At 45.8% G+C, this 24,977-nt stretch overlaps 1 long non-coding RNA gene across 2 annotated transcripts; it reads left to right on the forward strand.

Annotated features, from left to right (window-relative positions):
- Positions 1-6,275: 6,275 nt before the first annotated feature.
- Positions 6,276-18,191, forward strand: LOC121078066. 2 transcript variants are annotated; one of them, XR_005824448.1, is made up of 4 exons: positions 6,276-6,505; positions 8,410-8,628; positions 15,610-15,703; positions 17,041-18,191. It is a non-coding gene; the product is annotated as an uncharacterized LOC121078066 (long non-coding RNA). The 2 variants fall into 2 exon arrangements; XR_005824449.1 differs by having other exon boundaries at positions 17,053-18,191.
- Positions 18,192-24,977: the final 6,786 nt, after the last annotated feature.

The raw sequence follows: 24,977 nt of genomic DNA on the forward strand, positions 1-24,977 counted from the left end.
GAAAAAAACTCTGACTTGGGGAAGGGAAGGGGAAAGCCCGGCTCCTTCTGTGACCGTGCGATAGGTGTGCTCGGTGCTGTGTCCTTGCAGGGGCTGTCCTCATCCTCCACCCCAGGTGGGTGTGCAGCAGGGGTGTCGTACTGATGGTGGCATCATGTTGTCACCCTAATTCCTCAGACGGGCAGCAGTAACAGCCACAGTTGGTGCAGGACACAAACATCACGGTGAGGATCACCCAGCCCACCCAAGGGAAGGGACTGCTGGGCTGGGCATTACCGCAGCATCTCACTGCAGTGCACCCTTAGCACCTGTGCAGAACTCTGCTGGGGGTGCCAGAGGGACCAGGAGATAAATGCAGTCCCAGACACCACCCTTCTGATGTCTTTATTTATCCCATAGATAAACTGAGGGGGGGGAAAAGACTTCTGCATTAATGAAATTGATTTTCCTATTTGTTAATGTCAGAACTTAGAGATTTCCTTTCATATCAAATTTCTTCAGACATCACTACCAAGGAATAGACCCACAGCTTCCTTAAAACCTTAAAAGACAGGAAAGAAGTCCCCGATGTCAGCGCTAGCATTCCTGGGGGGGGGGGGGGGGGGGAGGCGAAGAAAGAAGAAAAAAAAAAAGCAGATTGAGTGAAGGCCCAAACTCCAGGAGCAGCCTTGCTTTCCTTCAGAAGTGGTCATGTTGCTTAAACGTTCTGCCTTGTAGGAACTGGGGTGAAGGGCTGGCGGTTTGCCTTTCTGCCATGCATGGGAGCTCTGCAAGAGACTGACAGGGCTTTGGGGAAGTGGTTTTGGTCTTGCCTCTGTGCAGAGCCACTCTGCTTTAAAAGGTTGGGGTCTGACAGCAGGCAGACCGTCCGACCCCGTGCATCTCCCTCTGCATCTGTGAAGATCAGGAAAACGGTGTGATCTGTAACTGATCTTTATCTTCCTTCGTTTAAAGGAAAGACACTAAAGCTGTTGTTATAGCCTTCAAGCAAGCTTACAGCTGACACTTTGTGCATTTTAGTTGCATCAAGACACAAAATAACTGCTCAGAGTCCAAAGGCCCTGAGTTAGGGCTCAGCAAGTAATTGCCAGGTGATAAACTCTCGGTCCTGTGCACTGGTGGAATTATAAATTTCCAAGGGTTTGTTTGCACTGAGTATTTCCAGTAGAAGTAATCTTTAAGATTTTTGTAGCAGTGAACTTTATCAATAGGACAGTGATATAATACTTCAAGTTGTGTGTGAGCAGCTCAGGGTGTTATTTTGGTTTTGTTTCTTAACTCCGTGTTCAGGCAGCAGGTTTAGGTAGCCCAGCTTTCTGAGGCATGCCTGCCTTCTTGGAAAGGGTACCGCTGCCCTGCTCATCGCTTCTGTAAGCTCAGTGTCCCTGTCAGGGACAGAAACCTGGTAGCAGGCAGGCGCTGGCCCCTGGGCAGAGCAGCTGGGGTGGGTGAGGGGTCTGGCAGCCGGGTGGTGCGGCCATGGGGAGCGGGCAGGGGGCTCCTGCCCTGGTTGGAGGCTTTAAAGAGGAGCCAGCGCTGTCCCACAGCTGCCTTGTGGCTTCATTTCATGCATGCGGCTGCTGCACTGAGGTGGTTTGTGACGAGCCACAGTGCTTGACCCGTGGCTGGATAATCTCCTGCTCGTCACCAGGAGATGTCTGGAAGACGTCTTGAAAAATTGTAAAATTGCAGCTTTGGCTTGGTATCTAGTCCTGTGATTTTGGATTATGTACAATGCCGGTTTCCCTTGTAAATCAGACACCAGCAGTGCTTTCATAGGAAAGAACAAGTGCTTGTCACAGGAAGAGAGCCCTGGGAAGGGCCCAGCTCCGCCTGCCGCAGGGCTCCCGGTTTCAGGGCGCTGCTGTAATACACATGCTATGTGTAATAGGAAAAACACCCCCTGAGACAAGGATGATTGGAATGGTATTTGACATATTATATGTAACTGTGCTTTTCATCATTCTCACTCGTGCTGTATTTTAACTTCTATTTCCCCTTCTGCCCCCATTAGAGTGCCTGCCATCAGCCCCTTTAATGGAGGGTTTATGAACTGTAAAATCCACCATGTGTAGTTGTCGTTAGTCCATTGTGAAAAGTCATAAATCATGATTTTTTGCAAAAAGCCCCTCACTGACCTCTGATTTAATATCCTGGGTATTGGGGAGGTCAGGTGAGTTTTCCACAAAGCTGAGTGCTCTGCAAAGGTCAGCACCAGGTCGAGGGGTGCGGGTCCACCTTCTGCAGCGCCGCTCAGTTTAGAAATCCCTTTCAGTGCCTATATCCAAGTGGGCCTTGGCACATTTCCTCGCATTTGCACTGTACGTAAGGAAATTGCACAGTACTCTGCCCAGCTGCCAGGTGCGCCCCGCTTATCTCCGAATTGCCGCACCACTGTGGGTGCTCACACAGCAGCCTGCTGCGCGTGAACGGGGCCGCACGGTGCCCTGTACAAACCCAAGGGACTGTGCTTCTCCGAAGGAAGGTTTTCTTTTCTGTGATTTATTGTATTCTACACACTTTGAGCTGAAGGAGAAGCTACATCTCAGTAGTTTCAGTGGGTATGAAAATAATAAATGCTCAATGAAAATATACGATAGACTTGTTTTGGAAATGGATTAGCTGACGGCCAAAGACCTGATACAGCAGGCAGTGTTGCTAGGGTTGTACTTTATTGGGCACTTCCTCATTGTGGACAGTTAGAGCATTAATTCTAAATGCTGACTTGTTTCTTAAACCACCTGTCTGTTTCATAATTGCTTTCTGCTTTATATACAGAAATTTCACTGTGATTCCATATTAAATTGATTCACAGTCCGTTTACTGCACGCTTCCATATGTCAGTCTGTGTATATGCAATAGATATGAGTCTGCCAGTTAAATGCTAATGTTTAACCAATAACTAGAACGCTATACATAATGTGGTTAATTATCTGAGATCTGAACAATGAGATTGAACATAAATTGAACTTAATTGTTTTATTCATTCTGACCATTCACAAAGAAAAAGTTTGGACAAATCATAATAGTTTGGACAATTGTATGTACACAAATATAAAAGCATACCTATCCTATGGTTAATTTCTAGTGGTAATGCTATGTTAATTCATTTTTTCTTAACATTTAACCTTTCCTCTACGAAGTAAGTAAGGCTATTATACTAATGACAGTCACTATATTAATTTAGCATTTTGAATATTAGTTCCCTAGTGACCTGATTCAAAACAAATTTTTCTTCCAAATCAGCATTCCTGAAGGTGTTTTGATACACAGTGGAACTCAACTTTCAGTGTTACAAATGAAAACAAACTGTAAGATATACTGGAAGAAATACTATATTACATCCTGATTTCATGTGATGAACTGTAACGGTTGCATACAAGTAGAAGTAAATGTCTGCCTGTGCAATTTAGCTACAATTCTTATACAGCTTCTACAGAAAAGTAGGATTTGGGTTCTACAGTCACTAAAGCACCAGGATAATGTTATTTAAGTAGCTAGTCCTCCTTGTGTAGGTGTTTCAGGATCACTGCTACATAGTTTAATGCAGAATGAAATTTCTTATATGTAATGGCATTTTCCTGATTTTATCAAAAATCTATATTGTACAATGTAAAATCATCATCTTTATCCTGAGGTGAATTGTGTAGCACTAATGTAGTTTTTGATTAAATTATTTAATGATCAATAAATCTACAAAAATCTGTTATTTGCAATTATTCTATAAAATTGCTCAGTAGGTATACAAACTGCGAGCTCAGACAGGAGATCAGCCTATTGATGCATCATATTTTGATGGGAATGCTCCTCCAGATAAAAAAAAAAAAAAAAAAATTATGACAAAAATAGATTTTCTGTCATGGGTGGTTTCATCCTTTTTTTTTAATGCACTCCAAAGATTTCCATGAGGCATCATCTGCTCTTTAAATGCATATTATAGAACATCAATGAAGCTCCCTGAAAGTCAATATCTTTTGTCGATGAATAAAATATTAAAACTAATGATCTGACCTGTTTTGTATTTAGCTATTGATTCTGCCTCTCTCTCTGGCTTTGTTTTCCTGCACCCCCCCCAAAGTCAGGGATTTGGTTCTGTTCCCTTGCTCATGCTCTGGGGTTGTGTGCCCACCGCTGGGGGCCCGGGGCTGGTCTGGGTGGGGGCACCGGGGGCTCTGCCCTGGCAGGGCAGCTGCTGCACCCCGCCCCTTGCTGCAGTCGGAGGGCTTCAGGGAGGTGGTTGTTCCCATTCTGATGAGTGAATTAAATTACTCTTAAGTTGGCTTATGTGAATCGATCTGTGCAGCGTGGTGCTGGAAAGGCAGGGGCATCCACTTATTTTATTTACAGTGATGCTGCCTGCAGTGGGAAAAGGGTATTTTTATTGTATAGATTTTAATTAAGGCTGAAAATAGCCTCTCAATTTTATAGCTAAAATTGGATGGAAAATTCATTTCTGCATGAGTCTGAGCTGCCTGTTTCAGTAATTTGGCTGATTAGAAGTTGAATTGGAGATTGAGGACACCAGTTTACGCAAACAGTATTTTAAGTATTTTAATGGCACTAAATAAGTGCCATTGTGAGTAAATTGTGGTAAGTGGCTACAGGGGAGTGAAAGGAGAAGAAATGGTGTTGTACCTTCGGTCCTGCTTTCTGAAGGCTGAACCGTGCATTTCAACACTAAATGGCAGAACCTGGTGCGCTGTGTGAAATGTTCCTGAATTGCAATCAGCGCTGCTCGGCGTGCCCCCCTCCCTCTGGGAGCACGCTGCCACCCCCCCGTTGTGCTCGGTGCTGGAGGAGGTGGTCAGCAGCGAAGGGGACAAGGGAAGCCCACAGGTGGCACAGGACGCTTGGAAGAGCACCTCAATGGGCTTGGGAAGCGCAGCTCCTGCCCTCGGTCACTGCTGCCACCCCAGGGCATGAGACATCTCTGCCCTCCGCTCACGGAGGTGCGCTTTGTGCCCCAGGGTGTGTGCATGCACCTTCTGAGGGTGCTCTAGGAAGAGCAGACTTGTCAGCACGCAGCAGGGGCGCGCCTCCCTGATACATGCTGAAATACTTCCCTTGCTTGCCAATCCTTCCAAGAGTTCTGGTGGGGGTTCAAGCCTGTCTCTGATCTACTGACTGCTTTTTTGTCTCCTGCCAGCCCCTGGAAGGTGACTGGGGTAAATCTGGAGAACCCGAAGCATGGCTGACTTACCTGGGAGGGGTCTCGGGGTACTTACAGGGAAGAGGGTCGGGATGGAGGCAGAGCAGGGCAGTGTTTCAAGCTGTGCAGTTGTGTGAGTCCTGCAGAACAAAGTGATCTTGCAAGTTTCATTTCATCTGCTTGGGTGAAAAGAAAAACAGCATTTATTGCATAGTTTCTGTGTTCCAGTTGCAGAATTTAAAATTTTAGATCACTTACAATATGACAATGGAAGGAAGTGCTAACCAGTGACAATAGGCAGCATTTTGTCTTTTCTGCCAAGAATCTAACGTGCAGGAAGCAGGTGCCACAACAGCGGCGGTGCAGAGATGATGGAGTTGCAGCTGGCAAAGCACAAGGTTTCTCAGAAGAAGAAAAGAATTGCAAGCATCCCAAATGCCACTGGGGAAAGCTGGAAAAGCACCATTTTCTTTCAGATCAAGACAATTTTACTCACGTTTTTCAAATAACTCACATGTTAGGTTTTTGTTCATCCTTGTTTCTCTCAGAAAGGACAAGTTGCCATCCAGCACTATCTGCTCTGGCGCAGGGAGCATTATCTTGTTTTGCAGCCTGTACTGCATTTTCCTAGAGCAGATAAATTAAAGAGGGTTAGTGACTCTCTGTTATTTACATATGTAATGTTTTTGTTTCCACTACACATTCTTTGTCACAAGGCCTAACCAGCTAGGTAATTGCAGATGATGGCTCTTGGCTGTTGTCAGTGTCCAGAGCCATAACCGACTGCTGGGAAGTACAAGAAATAATGAAATGGTCAGTAATTCAACCCCAAACATTTCCTCATAGATAATACGCAGATAAGTCCCAAAGTATAAAGCATTTGGAAAAACCACACTAAAGTCAGCCAAAATTATGTTTATCTCACCAAAATATTACTAGAAATCCTTGCTTATTTATCCAAAAGTTGCATTCCTTTATAAATTGGGTTTGTTTGTATACTTCAAAAGAACTATAACACTTGTTTGTTTGGTTAATTTACGTTATTTGGGTCAAGCCTTTCAGTCAAGCATAACTGCTGTGGAACACAGGATGTGATTTTTGAGTGACTGTTGTCTTTCTGGCACAGGGGGTGCTTCAGGTGGCAGCGGCCCATCAGTGCTGTCTTCAGGAGCTCTCGGCCGTCCTGGACTTTCTCCAGGAGCATGTGAACAAGTTCAGCCAGACATGACTAGAAGCAGTCCAGAAATATCCTATGGACAGAAGGGATAAGGGCAAGGTTGCTGTTTGGGGGCTTTGGACTCATTCCCATCTGCTGTCAAGGCATCTCCAGCAGGAATAGCATGTAAAGTGAAGGAGGTAAGATCCACCTTGTAGAAAACGGATGTATAGAAGGAAAAAAAACTTTTAACTGTAGTCAGTTTTAATTGGTCACTTCAGTTAATCTCTTTTGTTTGATATGGACCTGATGACCACTATAGCCTGTTTATTTTATCAGGAGTTTAGCATTGGGAAAGCTCTCTTACAAATATGATTAAAGAAACGCGCAGAATCAAGACCATAAGCTCATGCTATGCTGCTTAGCCGATAGATAGGAAGAGAGAATGAATGTTAACTGCAAATTAATACACAACGGATTTTCGGTATATCATATCCTGATACATCGAGAAATTTTGCTTTCTTATAGACAGGAAAACCACTAGTTTATCACCTGGAAAAAATAATTGCGCTAGTCATGCTTATTTATACATTTACAGCTTGCTAGAAATCAGTTCTTTCTCCACCACTCACTCACAGAGCTCTTTGAAGATGTCCTGTTATCTCAGTATATCAACAGTACTGTAGTTACTGGGAGATGTATTCCTGCAGGGTCTCATAACCATGCAGGAACAGAACCAGAACGATGTAGGACCAAAGTGCTTCTTTCCAGACGCATCCAATGGCCATTACGCAACACAAATGAGGGGAAAAAAAAGTATTAAACACACAAACACTTGAATCAAGATCCTTCCTCTTCTTTTGCTAACAAGGTTCCTGGAGAAGGGTCCCTTTGCTTTCGGGCATGGTTCCCGTGAGGCTGCAGCCTGGCTTCCCGGCCAGAGGCGAGGCTGGCGCAGTGCCCTGCGGGCCTCCCACGCCTGCCTCCATCTGCCGCCAGCCAGCCTCTTGTGGGGTGACCACACCGAGCACAGGAAATATCGAACCTTTGCTACTGTGAAAAGCACCTAAGTCAGAAGGTATAAGTCAGAATTTAGCCCTTCTGCATCCTACAGTAATTAAGGAAACCTTAAAAAAAATGAATTTGTCATCAATCCTGGATGAAAGGAGGGATAACAGCTGAAAGTTTATTTTAATCACAATTTATTCTCCCAGCAAACTGCAGAAAGAGGAGTTTTTCCTGCACAAATAGAACTATTTTTTCTTTTATTAAGAAGCATCATGAACTGGTTTGAGTGAAAATTATTATAAAGACCTTAGTTATGTCCTTCAAAAAATTTCTCAATGAAGACTTTCAAAAAAAATCAAAACCTTGCTGACTAAAGAGCACAGAGCAGAACATTTTGTTGGGTGAAAAAATTGAGTGTCATCCAAGTACTTGGGGAAGAAAGATGATACTTTGACATCCCAATACAAGTATTGGGATGTTATATCTGTAAAAATATATCAATGGCCTAATAAAAAAAAAAACACCTGTAAGGGAGGAGTAGGTATTCCCAAAGCATCCACAATATAAACAATATAATAGAGCAGACTGTATCTGGCTGCCTGCAGACTAGCAGTAAAGAGGCAGCTGTATATAGAGTTGTATGAACTTAAGCAAATTTTAAAAAGAAGAGCAGGATGAAATAGGAAGGAAAAGGGCTGCTATGATTAACGCAACTTGAGCAGATAAGAACAGCTCCGGTATCACAACAGTGCTGGAGCAGAACACAAAATGGACGGTGGGGTAAGAAAGTTCAAACATCATCTCTAGCAGATGTTAGGAGCTGAGTGGGATGTGGGAATTACCCCTTTGGTAGAAAAATCAATAGGAAGAGCCAGAAAGAATGGAATTATTGGATTGCAGCATCAGAAGTACATAAATTTTCCAGTCCCAGGTAGCTCATCTGTATTTGATAGTTTTCTAATGAGTGTATCCCTTTGGCTTTGCCAGCACCGATGCTTTTATTTACTTAATCTCCAGGGTTGCTTTCCAGGTGATCTGAAAGAAAACAGCAATGATAATTAGTACATAGTTTATCTATAACATTTCTTATGTTCAGCTCTGAGTGGTTTTAAAGTGGTGCCATTTCGGCAGAAGGAGAACTGGGATGGACGCTGAGAGGGAAGGATGGGAGCCAGGACCCACGCAGCCCACATCCCGCGGAGCTGCTGCATGCCGTGATGTCTCGCCGCACCAGCCTCCGTCCTTGTTTCACCTCTCTCCTGTAGGAATGCCCTGAAAGCTGAAGGGAAAGGCTGGGCCCGTACCTATGAAAGAGGTAACGTTCTCTTATGTTCTCCCAGCAGTTATATGCTGTCTTCCATATTCTGTTCATTTTCCCTGTGAAGCTCACAAAGCATCATGCAGAGCTGCTCGCCTATGGCCCTCGGTGTCAGGGAGAGCTCCTGGAGCCTGGGTGCAGCACAGGAAAAACAGGATCATTAGAAGGCTGACCAGCAAAGGTGCGTGCAGGGCAGCACTCATGGATTTGCAGCCATGCTTCTCGTCAGGGACCAGGTTAACTGGAGGCAGCTGCTGGGAGGAGGCAAGAGGGATGGCCTCTTGCAATAGGGAGCAGCAGCACTGTTTGGTGTGGCTCTGAGACTACAAAACAGGGACTCTCTTCCCCTTTTGCCTCTGGTAAGTTGAATGCAGCTTTCCCCATTTCACACAAGGATATTAAGAAACAAATTAGCCTAGAAACTTCAATTAGTCGTAATCCCAATGAGGCCCCCGGGAAGAGATAACCAGGCAAACAAACTTCTTAACATTTCCCCAGCCAGGCCAGCTGGCAGGACGGCACTCTCCAGAAAATTAATCAAATCAGTTGCCCAGGGAAAATTGCTCAGCCCAGGACCACTTTCTCGTTGTTTACAGGAACTTCTGCCAGGTGGTAATGTTATTCATGCAGTGCAGGTGAGTGGGAAAATACAAATCATACAAATAACAATGGGTTTATACTGCCCTGCTAAAGATCTTATGTGCCTTTTAGACTAAGTGGAGCTTTAGTAGCTGTGCAGCTATTTCAGAAAATCAGTGCTGGCAGGACTTTGGCATTCTGTGGCACAATTGATCTGAATGCTTTGGAGGTTTTGGGGTATCACCTGGAAGTTTCTAACATGAGAAGATTTAAGATCATGCGCCAACCTAATGTGCTTTGGCATATTTTATTTATCAGTTCTCCTGTTCCAAACGAGGGTAGAACTAGACAAAATTACAAATTATCTGTATTTGCCTTGTATAGCAGATCATCATGCGTACAGAGCTTAGAACCACAATAAAACCACGGGCTGCAAAATACCGTCCCCTCCCTGGGAACCCTTCTCCAGGTACGCCTCTGCAGTGCACCAGAGCCTGTGAGATGGCGATACCTGTGACTACCTTTGGCTGTGAGAGTAGTGCTCGTCTTTCAAGATGTGACCCATATGAAAGTGTAGAGGAATGCTGACTGTAACATAGCTGATAAGGTTTACTCGTGTAATTTACTGTTTGGGATTTTGCTGGCAATTACCGGAGTGAGATAAAAGCGTTCCAGGAAAAAGAGGGATGGGAGAAAAAAAGAATCCAAACTGCAAATAAGCAGAGGGGTATCGTAGTTTTACAGATGCACATAATATTGATCAAAATGCCACTTGCACAGCCTGGCTGGTACCTCCAAATTATGCAGTCTCCCTGAGCTTACAGAATGCATGAAATACATGATGGAGTCACCAGTTTGTGGATGCAGGAGGCTTAAGAACTGGAGTACAGAACATATATGCCTGATGCCTATATAGTATATACATACCTGAAGCAGGTTATGAGATCAAGAAAGGAAAAGGTATCCATTTCATCACAGAAACTATTATTAATTTTTATGACTTAGTAGGTGGAATCTCAAAATGTTCAAAATAAGTCCCGATGCTTTCTGGAGCTGGCACCAGAGCAGCCTTTGGCCCTGGGCAATCGTTATTGCTTTGTGGTCTCGTGTTCAGACCTACCATTACTTCTGTCTGAACAAAGGGCTCCGAATTTCTTGGCCTTCTCTAATGCTAACCTAATGCTCCTTTTATATGTTTTATATAACGATTATAATCCTTGAGCAGGGGCTGGTGCAGACAACTTCCAGACATCCCTTCCAACCTTAGCTGTTCCGTGCCTGTGAACCCTGGCTTCAAAGCGGAGCCGCTTTCGTCTTCTGCAAGCCATGGGGACGTTACTATGCTGTGTGTGTGGCACACATCAGCCCCCGTCCTCCTGCAGCTCTTTGTGGTGGGGATGAACCACGCATTCAGAAAGCACTTAGGTTCAATTTTAATCTATTCTCTGTAATCATTAACAATGATTTCTAATCGGAATGACATGTACTGATGGATGGTAATAGTTGCCCAGAACTGAAATGGATACTTACTGAAATCTTCAGTTCAATTCTTATTAAAACATCAGCGACTGCCAATTTTTAATACACACTTTCAATCGTGAAAATTGTTGCTATATGAATTATAATCAAGCCCTAATATGCCCAACTTAGGACAAAATATATTGGAAAATATATTTAAAGCTATTGCTTGGACTACAGCCTAATACATCTTACCTATAATAATTGCTTTCTCTGAATAGATTTGGTCACACAAGAAACATTACTGAATTTTAGCAGAGAAAAATGGAAACAAAGAACAGTCTTTTTTCACTCTATTTTTATTTCAGTGTGCATCAGATCCTGGTTTTATAACTTATTAATGATAAATTGATCTCAGGAGATATTAACTCTGTATTTACAGAGTGTTTAGACATGCTGGGGGCTGTTTTAAATGTACCAGCTGCTCGGCATTGATTTAAGCACACAGATGTTCCTATTAGCATAACATTCAAATTCGATGCCCTTCTTATCTGCATCCTCCAAGTGCACAAAAGCAACAGCAGCCGTAGCAGAGGGGATGTCTGCAGGAAGAAGCCCCTTCCCCCTCTGCAGCCTGCTCCCGGCTGGGTCTGCAGCAAGGCCTAGTGCCATGGTCCCACCGTGGCCCTCTGGTCCCCTCCTGCACCCGGCTGCCCTGGGGCACCTATGGACTCCTAGCAGGTGCCCGTGGAACCCAGGCGGGTGTCAGCGAGGGCAGGGCTGGGGGCTGGCACCCCAACTGCCCCGGGTTACACAGGAAGGACGGGCACTGGCTCGGGCCCAGCTCGGTGCAGGTGTGCTTCCTGCTGTTTGCACTGCTCTTGGGCTGTGCTGTCCTTTGAGGTGCTGCTTGCAGCTCTGTTCTGGCTTTTGCTTTGTGTTTTAGAGGCACGAGCTGTAATGGGAACTAATGTTAGTTGTCTTTGAACCAAAGGAACTGCGTATAATGACAGCAAGTCGGTGTCTGGCTCAGTGAATTGCACGTTACAGACACGTGCCTGAATCGTTGCCCAGGACTGGAGCTCCACGCTGCTCCTGAAAAGGTCAGGTCCAAGCCTGGCGCGACTCTACCCCGGCATGCCTACTGCTGCGGGAGGCAGAGCCATTTCCTCAGCAGCAAGGCAGCAGACGTTTCGCAGCGTTTCTGAATAAGCTCTGAATTCTCCCAGGTTTCACAGTAATCTTCATAGTAAAAAAAAGTTTATTTAACTTTTCTTTCCTTATTAGCTATTTTAAAATATGCTTTCTGTGGTTAATCACAATGAAAATTACAGCAATTATGACATACTTATAAAGTAAATGTTATCACAGGGCTATAAAGTCTTCATGCAGAGGGCTGCTCGCTCCAGGTAGCAGAGGTGGGAGAAGAACCCCAAGCATCTTTTTTTTTTGTTGTTTCAATTCCTACATAGTTTTCCGGAGAAAGAAATATCTTCTGATTATTTTCAGTCCAGCCATGAACAGGAATTTTATTAAATTCCACCAGAAAACCTCCCTTTGTTTCAGCTCAGCCCCCCAAACCCACCACACTACCACGCTCTAAATAAAGAGCTGGACTTTGAATATTTTAGGCCAATATCTATATTTTTTGGAGGGGAGGGGGGTTAATTTCACCTTCCACTTCTCTTTATCTGTTAAACAGCTTTGGTCTCCAGCCATTTTCTCACTGGGATGTTTTACATATACGATTCTCCACATGTATATTTTTGTTCATTTTTCCTGGCAGCAGCTTTGAGCAATACCTCGTAGCAGTTGATGCCTGCATTTTAATGCCTTATGGGCTTAGGCAGTATGCTTTCAATAACAAGAAGCTTTACTCAAGAGATCAGGACCATACGAGGAACACAGAAAGGAGAATTGTTTGCTGGCTTCTTGCAGCCCCATAAGAACCATCCAGCTACCCAGTAGAAATATGAAGTAATGCCAGCAACAGAACTGGAAATGGCTTCAAAGTCCAACTCATATCTTGTCAAAGATGAGGAAAATATTGCAAAGAAAATATCAAGGGCTCAAGAAGGATTTTCCTAGGCATTTTGTTACAGAAGCCTTTACCACCCCCTGCAGAGGCAGTCAAGACTAATGGGAACATTAGTACAGCAGAAGACTGCATATCAAAAGAGTCCCTGGAGCAAATAACACCCAGTAACTAGAGCATCACTGGCACTGTACTCCAAACCACCACCCCCTGTCACAGAAATGAGTAAAAGGGTCATAAACAGCAGAGACAAAATTTTTGCCTTGTGACTGCAAATAAGCACCCAGCAGAGCTGTTAAAAGTTGCTTGCTGAAGAGAAAAATATGATTCTTCCAGCTTTATGGGCCATGTTCAGATAGCTCTTACTCCTATACCATAAATCCAATTTTCACATAGATTAAACAGAAAGCCATCACGGGCTCTGCTGAATAATGCACTGGGTTGTCTTGCCTCTGCTGCATGGCGTGCAGCGAATCAACCCTCATCCACTCCCACGGCCGGCTCGGCCATGCCGTGGCATGCCATGGCACTCGTGGCTGCAGCAGTTGGCAGCAGCACTGCAAGGCTGGCCTCGGATGCATGCTTCACAGCAATGCCACCTGCTCTGAGGGGGAGAAATATCACAAACACCCCTATGTATATTGGCAGGGCAGACTTGATTCTTGCATAAAGACTTACTTGAATCATTTCTGGAAAAAAAAAAAAGCTTATAATAGATTTTAAGCTAAAAATATGGAGCCAGAAGTAGCTTGAGGAATGCCTGATTCCCCTGGAAGAGCCCTGAGAGATGTAGCTCTCCAAGGGACGTGGAGACGGGAGTATGTGAATGCCTCCCGTAGCATTTCTTAGCAATGTAGCCAGTGTATCTTTGTGCACTGATGGCAGTAGCTCACTTGGGTTCAGCTGTGGTCACAAAGCTGGGGATCCTCCCAGGGTCTAGCTGCTGTGCTCCTGGGGAAGGGCTGCTTTGCAAAAAGTGCTTTGTCCAGGGGTAGCATTCAACACTGGTGCCCTCCGGAAAATCCCTATGTCCTGGCTGGTCTCCCAGGTACTCTGATTTTTGCTGGTATCTCCTTAAGTGTGAATAAGAGACTCAGAGCTTACTGATTTGCAAGCATTTAGGAGTATTGTGAATATGTAGTGTGCTGTGCCACATAGAATGTGCTGTGTGCATTGATTAATGCTAAATGAAAAGAAATGCCCCTGACTGGGTGTTTTAAATAAATGACCCAAGTTAACTGATGCAGCATGAGGTACTTCGGGGTTGTTCCTCACTATAATTAGAACAAAGACAAAGATCGGATACCTCAGTCACTCAGCCGTCAGTCTCTGTGTGCTTTTCTTAATTTGGTTTTTGTCCTTTAAGACTTTATGAGTACTCCTGAAATGGGACAGGATTTTGTTCTGTACATCCATTGATGGTCAGTTTGAGAAACTACTCAGAAGGCAGAGTCCTGCTGGCATGGCAGTCAGAGTAAAATCAGCCCCCTGGTCCAACAGAAACAGGGTTGGACTAGTTTTCATTCTGCATTCCTGGTGTTATTTGCCTCTGGTCTGCATGTTTGCATTCCTGTTAGTGATGTTAATTCTGTGCCAATTTGTTCTTGCTGTGATTGCTGATGTTCTGTTGTGTTCTGTTGGGTGCAAGTATACTCACGAGCAGGCTCCCCTGTGCTTGTTGCAGCATTTAGATTATTTTAAGAGAGGGCTTAAAAAGGACATCCTTTTTTTATTTATTTATTTTTAACTCACATCTACCTGCTGAAATTAACTGTCTCATAGTAAAGTGAAGACCAAGATCCCAGGCATGTTAAAATTACCAGAATTGGGGGTTTCCTTTGACTTCACATGAATAAGGCTCCCCCCCAGGACTGTTGTAGTCTTGTTCTCAAGCCATTTCTCCTAGCTGATGTCTTTGAGGGAGTAATACCTGGTTTAAACTTCTGAAAATGCAATGAGGCTGGCTCTGGGCAAGCCACCTTCTGCTGGAAAGCTTTGCAGCGTGAGCTGTTTAGATGCCTGCTGTTCTGTGCCCTCCAGTTCAGCACTGAATGCTAAACATGTTTTGTTAAAAACAGCGAGCTTGACTGCTTTGGACTTGAATCATATGTGAAAATGGATAGCTAAAAATAAACGTGTAGAGATTCCTGGAAGCAACACTGGGATGTGGGTGGGAGAGATGGGGAGTACGTTTTTGAGATGTCAACTTTTTTCTCACTCAGAAAAATTTAAATTCTAAAAAAATTCCTGAAACAATATTCAGCATTACGTGTTTGATTTTCCAATGAGAGCATCTCATTTAGGTGTTATCGCATTGAAATTTTTATCGGGTTCGTCCTTAGAACTTTTTTAAACCAGAAGTGAGCAACAATTTCTGAAATTTTCTTTCGCTTCACACCAGAAAACATTTTTCCAGAAAAATTCATAGATGAGAGAGGCTTGTCGCAGCTAAACCTTCATCGCCGTGGTCACAGCTTACAGAGCTGACATCTCCATGGCAAAGCATTTCAGTGCCAGGCAGTGAGAGGTGAGGACAAAGTGCTGGGGCTGGCGCTGTCCCCGCACTGCCCACTCAGTGCAGGGGTGCTCGCAGGGCACCGTGCTTCATCGCAGTGCTGTAGACCAGGTGTGACACTCCATAAATGCTTTATGCTCTCTAGATTGCGACTCAGGATTGAGACTAAAGGAAATGCAGACTAATAAAAGCTTCGGTAGTGTCGCGGTTCTGTGCCCACCCATTTTTCCTTCCAGCCAGCCCCAGCGCCGTCACCAGGCCATGCCTTACCTCTGTCTCCGTCTGTCGTAATCTCACCATTAGGACCTCAGCTGCCTCCCTGCTGATGGCACCGCCTTACGTGACACAGGTATTTTCATAACTCCAGTAAAAACTGCTTATTATTTCACAGGGTGTTTCCAATCTGTTGTCAGATTGGTTCCTGGCAGCCTGAGCACAAGCCACTGGCGGCTAGATAGCTTCATGCAAGATTAATGAAGCACAAGGTACGTGGAAATACAATGCAGGGAGGAGGTCAGCAAAACTAGTTAATTCCTTAAATAGAGAGAACTTTAACTGCAGCCTGGGAGTGTTATCTTTCTGGAGGTGCACCTAAATGCCAGTTCAACTGAGAAGTGACACAGGCGCTTGCATTTAGGTGCAGCTCCGGAAAGATAAAACGATCATCTAGTGTGTGGCAGGAGGCATTTCATCTCAAACAAGCCGGGCAGTGCACGTGCCTCCGATGGCAGCTGGGTGTGAGTTACAGGCAGCTCTGCGGTCCTACAGCTCTCAGTAGCAGAGAAAGCATTGAGTAAGGGTTGAGAAAAATTAATTATGGTTAGTATTTGTAGTTTCCCTGCAATATATTTAATCCATTGTCACAAAATACACTACCAAAAAAAAAGTTAAGCTTTTTTTTTTTTTTTTTTGAGTTGGGAAACTGCAAATACTGAAAGGGGAGAGATCTGCCTGGCCGTTCCCCACCCTTCCCACTTCTGGCCCAGCAACGCTGTGCCTGGGGACTTTTCCCCGCACCAGGGCATATTCCTCGTGGCCTTTGCTACTTCGTTCCTGCAGCCTGGCTGCCCCAATGCCTCACCAACCCTGTGCCTCTCCCGCTTGGCGGAGGGGCAGCACATGTCCACAGCTGTGCAAGCCCCCTCTGCTCCCAGCTCCTGCCTTCAACCACCCCGCTGAAGTGGTTAACGCGCTTCAAAACGCTGTTGTTCTCTTGAATTATCGGCTGAATCTGCCAGCTGAGCGGAGAAGCGATTTAATTTTCCAGTTCAGGCATGGCAGATGTGTGTGTGGGAGGGCTGCGAGGGAGAAGGGAGGGTTGTTGTTGTTTTTCGGGTGACCAGAAATCTGGTCCACCCAATCTGATCTAACCTCCTTCCAGTCCTGGAGCTGCAGCAGCTGCGGGGGCTGCTCCCATGGCCCCGGCTGCGCGGGGCTGGGGCTGGGCAGGGGCTGGAGGCAGCGGTGCAGCCTGCAGCAGCTCGATGCTAACGCCTTGCACAGGGTCCCCAGGGGCAACGTCCTTGCAGTGTCCCTGCCTGGCACTGCTGCAGGGTGGCTGTGGACACCACAGGCTCACGCACAGCGTTTTGCAGAAGCCCTCGTTGTAGGGTGTTAATCCTCTTGCAGTCCCCTCTCGCCTGAGGTGCACTGGCATTGCCTCTCCCAGGCTGCAGTCCATTTGCACGTTACTTGTTCAGCCCCGCATGTGTCTTGCCTTAGCATTCAGTTCCATGTCCTGAAGGTCAGAGCCCTGCTTTGGGCTTGCACTAGAAGGTGATAAGCTGGAATCAAAACCCAAGCGCTGGTTAACTGTTTTCAGCTCCTGCTGCAGGTAGAGCGAGACTCGTGTGATGCCAGGAAGGCGATCGGGCAGGAGCCAGAAGAGAGATGAAGTTTAGTTCTTATCCTTTTCTTTCTGTTCTCCTACAAGAGGAACAACCAGAGATGTAAGCTTCAGTAGTTGAAAGGAGAACTTGGCACAGGAAATAACCAAATACAATATCTCATGTTAATCAAAAACCTGTGATAAAAGAACAGTACAGCCTGTTACTCATAATTACTCCTATCTTGAACTATGGAGGCTAACAATATCCAAAACAGCAATTTTAACTCCAGAACAGTGAGCCATCACAATATGCAGCACAGTAGGAGACAGAACTGCTCACTGCCTGCCAGCTCCGTCCCTACTTCTGCATTTCTTACATGAATATTGTACCTTCTATTGCCACACATCGGCCCCTCATCTACCAGTCCTCTGCTCTTCCCACAGCCGGTGGGGGGCCGGTGTCCATGCTGAGGCAGAACACAGACACCACTTCAAGCCAAAGCTGTGCACGAAGAACATCTTTCTCCTCGGGGAGCAGCTGGTAGTGGAAAATGCCAAAGAAAAGCAGCTCCAGATATTTCCCTTCTGGGTTTGCAGCACTCACCCAGAAACCTAAATATCAACGTTGCTGGTAACAGCTTGCTAACACAAAGAAGAAACCAGTGATCAAAGATCTTGCAGTGGAAGAAATGTGATGTACTTTGAATTATTCTGCACAGAACACAATCTTCAAAACCATCATTTTTGTCTCTACTTGAAAATTACAGTCTCTGCTTTTGAATTATTAGATGAAGAAACAAGAACCAGCATTTGTGTGATGACTGAGAGATTTCTCTACAATGTACAAAATGAAAATTCATTACAGACATAATGCAACAACAAAGAAAGCAAATGTACAGACTTGGGTAAATGGAAAACACATTCAGCAAAAAGAAACGTTGTGTATTTAGTGGAAAATGACACGGTAAGGTGTCTCTGCACACCTCAAATGAGGACTGTGTTAATTCCTTTTGGAGCTGGTTTGTTCCTCTAGTTTGGTAGCAGTGGTACTTCACCTGGTAACAGTGGCACTCGTTCTGAAACCCTGCATGGTCCTTACAGAAAATACGAGCACACGGCAGTGCAGTAGTGGTGACAGATGGCAAGCAATGGGATCCTGGTTTGGAGCTGCTGGGAAAGGTGCAGAGCACTGGTTTGGGGCTGATCACTTAATGCTGGCCTCGGGGTCACGGCGCTGCAGGTCTGCAGCCGGGCCTGGAGCCTCCCCCGCTGGGTGAGGGAAGCTGGTGTGCAGCTGCGGGCATCGTACATGGGAGAGAGAAAAGGGAGGCGGCGCTGGGTTGGACTCTGTTCATACCTGTAAAGCATTCTGAAATGTCCATAGGTAATGTAGCTCAAGGGTCAGCACCAACTCATCTGGCACCACGCACCATAAACATACGGAAGCAAACCTTGCAGCAGATCACGAGCAGGCTGTAATCTCGCCCATCAGTACCTGCTCTAGGAATGTGCTAAGCTAGACAGCACCACACAGCACCAGGAAGGCTTTGGCAGACCTTTCAGCACGTCGTAGTGAGGCAAGAGCTGAAGAGAGCTGTGTGTCTTTCTTAAATCAGTACGGGAACCACTTGTTCTATTGCTCTGTCAAAAATTATCAATCAGAGGTTTGAGGAGGTTGGTTTTTTTTTTGCCCCTTTTAACCTTTTCTGGTTTTGCAAATTAAAAGAAGTTTTCCAATCAGATTCAATTTCTCCTTCAAATAAGTAGGCTGTATGCTGGGGAGACACTCTTCAAACTGCTCCGAGATTGAGCCGTAAATCAATGGCAGCTTCAGGACAAGGTAGTGATGCTGAGAATCCGAGATGAAGTCATGGATTGATGGGAAGGCTTTCAGAATGACACACAAGTTGAAATCACACCTTTTAAGTTCAGATCTCAGCATATTTGTCTCTGGGAAGCTATTCCTTCCCTGACTGACTCAGGGAAGTGATAAACGTACAGAAAAAGGCAGCTAGCTATACATTGTACTCTCGGACTACCCAATTCAGCAGCCATTTAAGCGTGCTCCAGATATTCCAGCACCAGATAAGATGTTACGGAAAGGTTGTCTCTGTGCCTGATAAGGAACATTTGCTTACCTGCCTGGTTTTAGGCAGGAGTAAAATCCCCCTTTTGCTTATTCATGAGTAACATAATTAAGTAGAAACAGAACATGTAAAAACAGAGTACTCTGAGACCCTTCCAGCCCCCAAGAAATCTAAATATTTGGGGTTGAGGATATACATGGAGTTGCACAGTTGGTAATCACACGCAAATGAACCATTGCGGCAGAGCCAGCTGCTCAGCAGCGGAGCCGCTCCGGCTGCGCTGAGCAAGGGCATGCCTGCGGCACCAGAGGATCTGCTGCTGCTCCTCCCGTTCTTTTTCTGGCTCTAACTCGCATCTCTCGTAGGCAAATGGGAGGGAAGAAATGACAAAGGGATTTGAATCTCCGTTCTGACGACTGCAATATTATGTGTAGGTTTCCTGGTGGAGAAAATGCTGCAATGCATCTTACGCATTTTTAGCGTAACGGGACCATTGAGCAAAGATGAACCATTCTGGAGCACTAATGCTGCTTGAAAAGGCGTCGTTATATTTGGCAAGTGCTGCTTTCTGTCAACAGCAACCTGTTCTTTGACTTTAGTTATTTATTTTTGTTAAATGAGGGGTACATTTCCAAGTGATACATTTTTAAGTGTTATTCTGAGGACTGGGACATATTTCAGGGGACACCAGGAATATTACCTGGTTTGCCTGTTGCTCCAGTATGTGCTGCCCTCACCCCATCCTCTTTCCTACTGAAGCTTCTTTGGAGTGGCTGATGCCCTGTATTTGTAGGCCGGGCAGCAACAGAAACATGGTTTCCCTGAAGTACCTCACTTATGGTCGGGATAAGGAAATGACCCAATCTGCGATATCTTGCAGTCACATTAAAATGAGATCACAATGCTCGTGCAAAAGAAGTCTTTTCCACGGCCGCACTTAATTCTGTTGAATTTTGTCAGTGCTGTCACATCCTGCCTCTTCTCTTCCTTGTGGTTCAGGCTCAGGTTTTTGTTGTTCCCAGTCCTTTTATTCAATTAATTCCTCTTCCTTATGGTGGGTCTGAAATGTCATCTTCTGCACTGGCTCAACACATCTATTTGTGTTTAACCTGCCTTCTGCCTGAGCTCTGAGCCCATTTTAAAAGCCTCAGTAGTCTGGGACTTTCTACAAGGTTTTCCATTTCCTTTTCTTATTTACTGTAGAAAATTGCTGATGGAAGAAAAAAAAAAAAAAGTAGTTCCCCTCTTGTTCATGGAAAATGCATCAGAAACTGAATACAGCTTCAAGAAATAGCAGGAGTCCATTTGGCTGAAACAGGAGGGAAGAAACAAAAAGTGGGAGATCAGAATGAGAACATCTGGATGTCGGTCCCAAGATATTTGCATAACAGACTGAATTTCAGAGGTACCCAAACCACAGTGCTAATGTTTACCTTGGTGCATGTGAGCCTCGGCTAAAAAAGAGGGATAGAGAAATAGGTGAGGGAATAAGCAGGGATCATGCAGACTATTAACTAATGTCAGCTTATCATCCAGAAACCCTCACCTTAGGATAAGCCGTGTCCAAAACTGCCGTACTGTTCTCCCTGTCCTTGCTCCCTGGTCTCTCTGCAGCCATCTAGCAGCTTTCTTGCTTTGCCCACTGGGCTGTCAGACCTCCTTGCAGAGCAAAGCCACCCTGCCTCGTCGTGCCAGGGGGCCCCATCCCTCCCGCTGCATTTGCCCCTTCCCAGCAGCGCGCGGAGCTTGCTGGAGCCCAGCAGGCGCAGCGCAGAAGTGTCCGGGGCTCCTTCGCTGGCTCCCTTTAGGGCTGCGGAGGAAGGTTTGTCTTTCCCCATGCTGTGTGCATCAGAAGCGATTCTAATCTTTTAATAGCCATAGGAGGCATTATCCTTGCACACGTTTATTCCTGTGTCTCCGTTCCAGAAAATTTAATTGGCAACGCAGCCAAACAGCCAGTCTCGTGGTGTGAAGATAGAGGCAGGAGAAGTAACATCTCTGCTAGTCGGGGTTTTCCCAGTGCTTTCACTACAGGGTCAGGAGGAGATCTTTTCTGAATATCATTAGATTACCTATCAGTTTACAGGCACACACCAAAATTAATCTGTTGCTGAGGGTCAGTACGTGGTTTCCTCCGGTGTCTTCTTTCCTCCCACACAGACTGGGGTTATTCTGAAGCGCTTGCCCTGGTGCCTCCTTACAGAGCTCCAGCACCTTCAAGATGAAACAGGGTCCAGCTAGGAGCTGGGCAGTGGGAGCGAGTTTCCATTGTGCTCAGTGTGCCTCCGTCACCTTGGCAAGTGCTCCTGCTCTCCCTCTGCCAGCGGCTGCTGCCGCCCCTTGCCATGCAGCAGGAGCCAGCGAGGGGCAGGCGCTCGTGGATTACACGGCGCGGTGCTCGGGGTGATGCTCCCTGTGCAGTACAGTGACATTGTAAAAATGTTTTCTGCACTGAAGTACTTGGAGGTAACTTAAAAAGCAAAGGCATAATATTTTATGGGTGGATGTGTTAATCACTGTATCACAGCAGTACCTCATGGCATGAGTAACGGCTATAAAAGCACTTTGAGCTGATTTGATGAAAAATGTTTTGTGGCTATTCTCTGTTTCTTCCCCTGCTGTTTTACACTCCTGCGCTGTGTCACCAGCATCACCGAGCGGCTGAGCTCCATCGGGGAGCGCTGCCCTGGGCGAGAGGCAGCGGCCATGCCTCCTGGGAGCACGGGGCAGGAGGTGAGGGGGGCTCGGGGTCCACAGCCCCTTCCCCGTTCTGAGGCTGAATTCCACCTGGACGCCGTGGATGAAGGAAGGCTTCAGGAGCAGGTGAAATACAGCAGCTTGCTTTCAAGCATTGTAAATTTTTAGGTGGGCAGAACCAAATGGATTGCCCTTTACCCAATAATGCAATCTGTTACAGAAGAGCAGCGTGTATAAAGAGCTTTAAACTGGACAGCCTCTGAGTGCGGATGCTCTGACCAGCAACAAAGCCGTGTCTCATGGGGTACGGAAGGAGCAATAAATTCTATATTGGCACTAAACAAAATTTAGTATCTACTGCATTTTCTTGCAAGGCAATATGCTGAGCAATTGTGAATAATTCAGGTAGCCAAAGGCACTTCTAGATACAGGCATATGATGGGCTTCAAACCTGCACGCCTTCATGAGATCCCTTTTTTAAGCTGGGTACCTGCTGAACCCTTCTCTTTCTCTTGGTAAGGATGTGGTGCCCATCTGTGCAGCTTTACCTCCTTCAGCACAGGATTAGATTTCCTTTACTTTCACCTCAGAGTGCCAATTAAAAAAGAAGCCCCCGCAATTCTACAGAAGAGCATGAAAGTAAACATGGGAGACTTGTCATGAACTGCTTCCTTTCTGTGTCACCACGCACACCAGGCACGGCTGCTCCTGCTAGTTGCAAGTAATTGAAACAGGTGCAGGATTAATGTTTATAAGTTCTCCCTAAAGCACTATTTGATCTGCTCATGTGAAACGCTGCACGTGGAGCACTTTCTGTGACCTGGGTCTCAAGTGCCCTCCATTGTCCCATGCTTGGTGCACACGTTAAGTGCATTGCCAGTAGAATTTCGTATTATTTATAACTTGTTTTCTGTATCTCAAGATGTCTGAAGGCTGACGTCAATGCCCCTTTTCTCCCCAGAGATGGCCAGGGAGCACCATTCTCCAAGAAGGAGCCTCTGCTCAAACCAGCTGAGCACTAATAATCAAACAAGCAGCTCTGACCGGCCGGCCGGCTGCCTGGAGGATGCCCTGCACCCCCCGGGGCGGGCTGCGGCTTGCTCTGCTGGCCACGGGGTGGAAACGGCCCTGTCCCCACACCCCCCCACTTATGTGCACCCTTCCTGGGTTTTCACCAGGGACATCATTGGAGAGCATTTCGGATCAAGCGTGGCCAATGGCAACACCCTGCACCCAGAATATCAGCCCTCGCTCAGCCAGCAGCTCCCAGCTTCATCTTGGTATTCTGCTGGCGTAGCAGCCAGCGAGGACTCGCCAGTTCTTTTCAGCGTGTCATTACTGGGCTATTAGCTGCCTGTGAACTGTGTAATTGAGACAGAGCAGATTATGCGTAGACACGAGACGCTGCCTCGTGTCCTCGCCTTCCCCCGGACCCGCTGGCACGTGTCCCCGGCCCCGTGGCCGCCTCGCCCCACGACATCGCTCGTCCTCGCCGCTGTGTCGTGCAGCGTTATTTCTGCAGCTGGGTTGGGTGAGCATAAAAACAGGGGAATAACGGGAGGTGAGTATTGCCACATGTAATGACTTTTCACATGAATTCATACCAAATTTTGTGAGGAATGATGGATAACTTTATGAATAGGTAGCAATAAACCATACGCTCATTTTGCAAGAGCAGGGCCAGGTGAGCCTTAATTCCACAACTCTCTTTCACTGAAATGTCAATGATCTGGGGGGTTTTATTGCTTTTTTTTTCTGTTGGCAGACTCAGCAAGCAAAATGAAGCACTGTGATGTCTCACCTGCCCTCTCCAGACGCTTCCCAGCCAAACGTGCCACGTACAGAGTGACGTGCGGCAGAGCCATGCGGTATGACTGGGGCGTTCGGTGGCGCTGGAGCTGCAGATGATGCTGTGTAATGTAAACACCTTGCACTTTGTTAACAGCTGCAATAAAAAAAAACAGAGTAACAGAGTAAAGCATGGGGACAGATGGGCAGGAATATTAAGCATCCACTGTAGGGGCTTAAAGTGGAGCATAGATGCACGACACGTGCATGTCTTCTCTTGGGTACATTTGGCTGTGTGCCCTGTGGGTGTGTGTCCAGCAGCCGTGTGCTCCATGAGTGTGTGTCCTGCAGCTGCGTGCCCTGTGGGTGTGTGTCCTGCAGCTGTGTGCCCCATGTGTGCCTGTCCTGCAGCTGCATGCCGGCCCTGCTGCCCTCGGGCTGGGGCAGCGCACACAGAGGGCACGAGGCTCAGTTTGCTGGGCTGCTGGAGCACTTTATGTCAAGGCCATTGCCTGGAGGTTATTTTTCAGTTTGTAGAACTTAATTCCATTAATGGAAAGTCTGCGAAAGTGGAAACATTCTTTTTGTGATGCTTCTTCAAATGAATTAATTTTGGCAATAGATAGCTTTAATACTGTGGTTTATTTTTCTCAATTTGCAGAAGACTCAGAGGGATGCCTGTATAGGAGACAGACATCTAGACAAAATAGTTGAAAATATTTTTTTTTTTTTAAATAAAAGAATAATCTCAAATCTACCACCCCGTCTTTCTGAGAGTTTGCTGTGTAATACATGAAAACTGGGGTGCCAGTAGGAGTATGTTTGTATGGAACCAGGTTAAAGACAAGTCTGAAAAGAAGAGTTGCCTGGGAACGAAGGCTGTTACTGGAAAATGTTTATGAGGACGTTTTAATGCATTGAATAGGTACAACTGGAAAAGCTGAAATAAAGAAAATGAGTATTGTTATTGTTCCATCATCCAGTTTAACAACTTCTCCCCACATTTCTTGTAAAACCTGGATCATATTAAAGAATTCACTAAAACAGCAGAAAGGAGAATTGCTCACTGATAATGAGCACTCCCCAGTTACGCTTCCTGGGCAAGGCACACATTTGGACAAAGGCAACCACCTTCACGGAAATGGTCAGAGAAGTGAATAAAGGTGTGGCTTTAGCTAAACTGGCACTAAATCTTCTTTTGACACACCAAATGAAGGTAAATTGAACCAAAGTCCCTTTTATTCTGAAACCGTTTGAGAGATTTAATGACTAAGCTAATTGTTTTTCCTAACTGATGATGCATAATTCATCGTGAATTTTAATTCTGCAGTGTTCGGGTGGGTTCTGGTGCAACATTTT

This window comes from Cygnus olor, chromosome 14 (genome assembly GCF_009769625.2).
Source record: "Cygnus olor isolate bCygOlo1 chromosome 14, bCygOlo1.pri.v2, whole genome shotgun sequence".
Taxonomy (NCBI): domain Eukaryota; kingdom Metazoa; phylum Chordata; class Aves; order Anseriformes; family Anatidae; genus Cygnus; species Cygnus olor.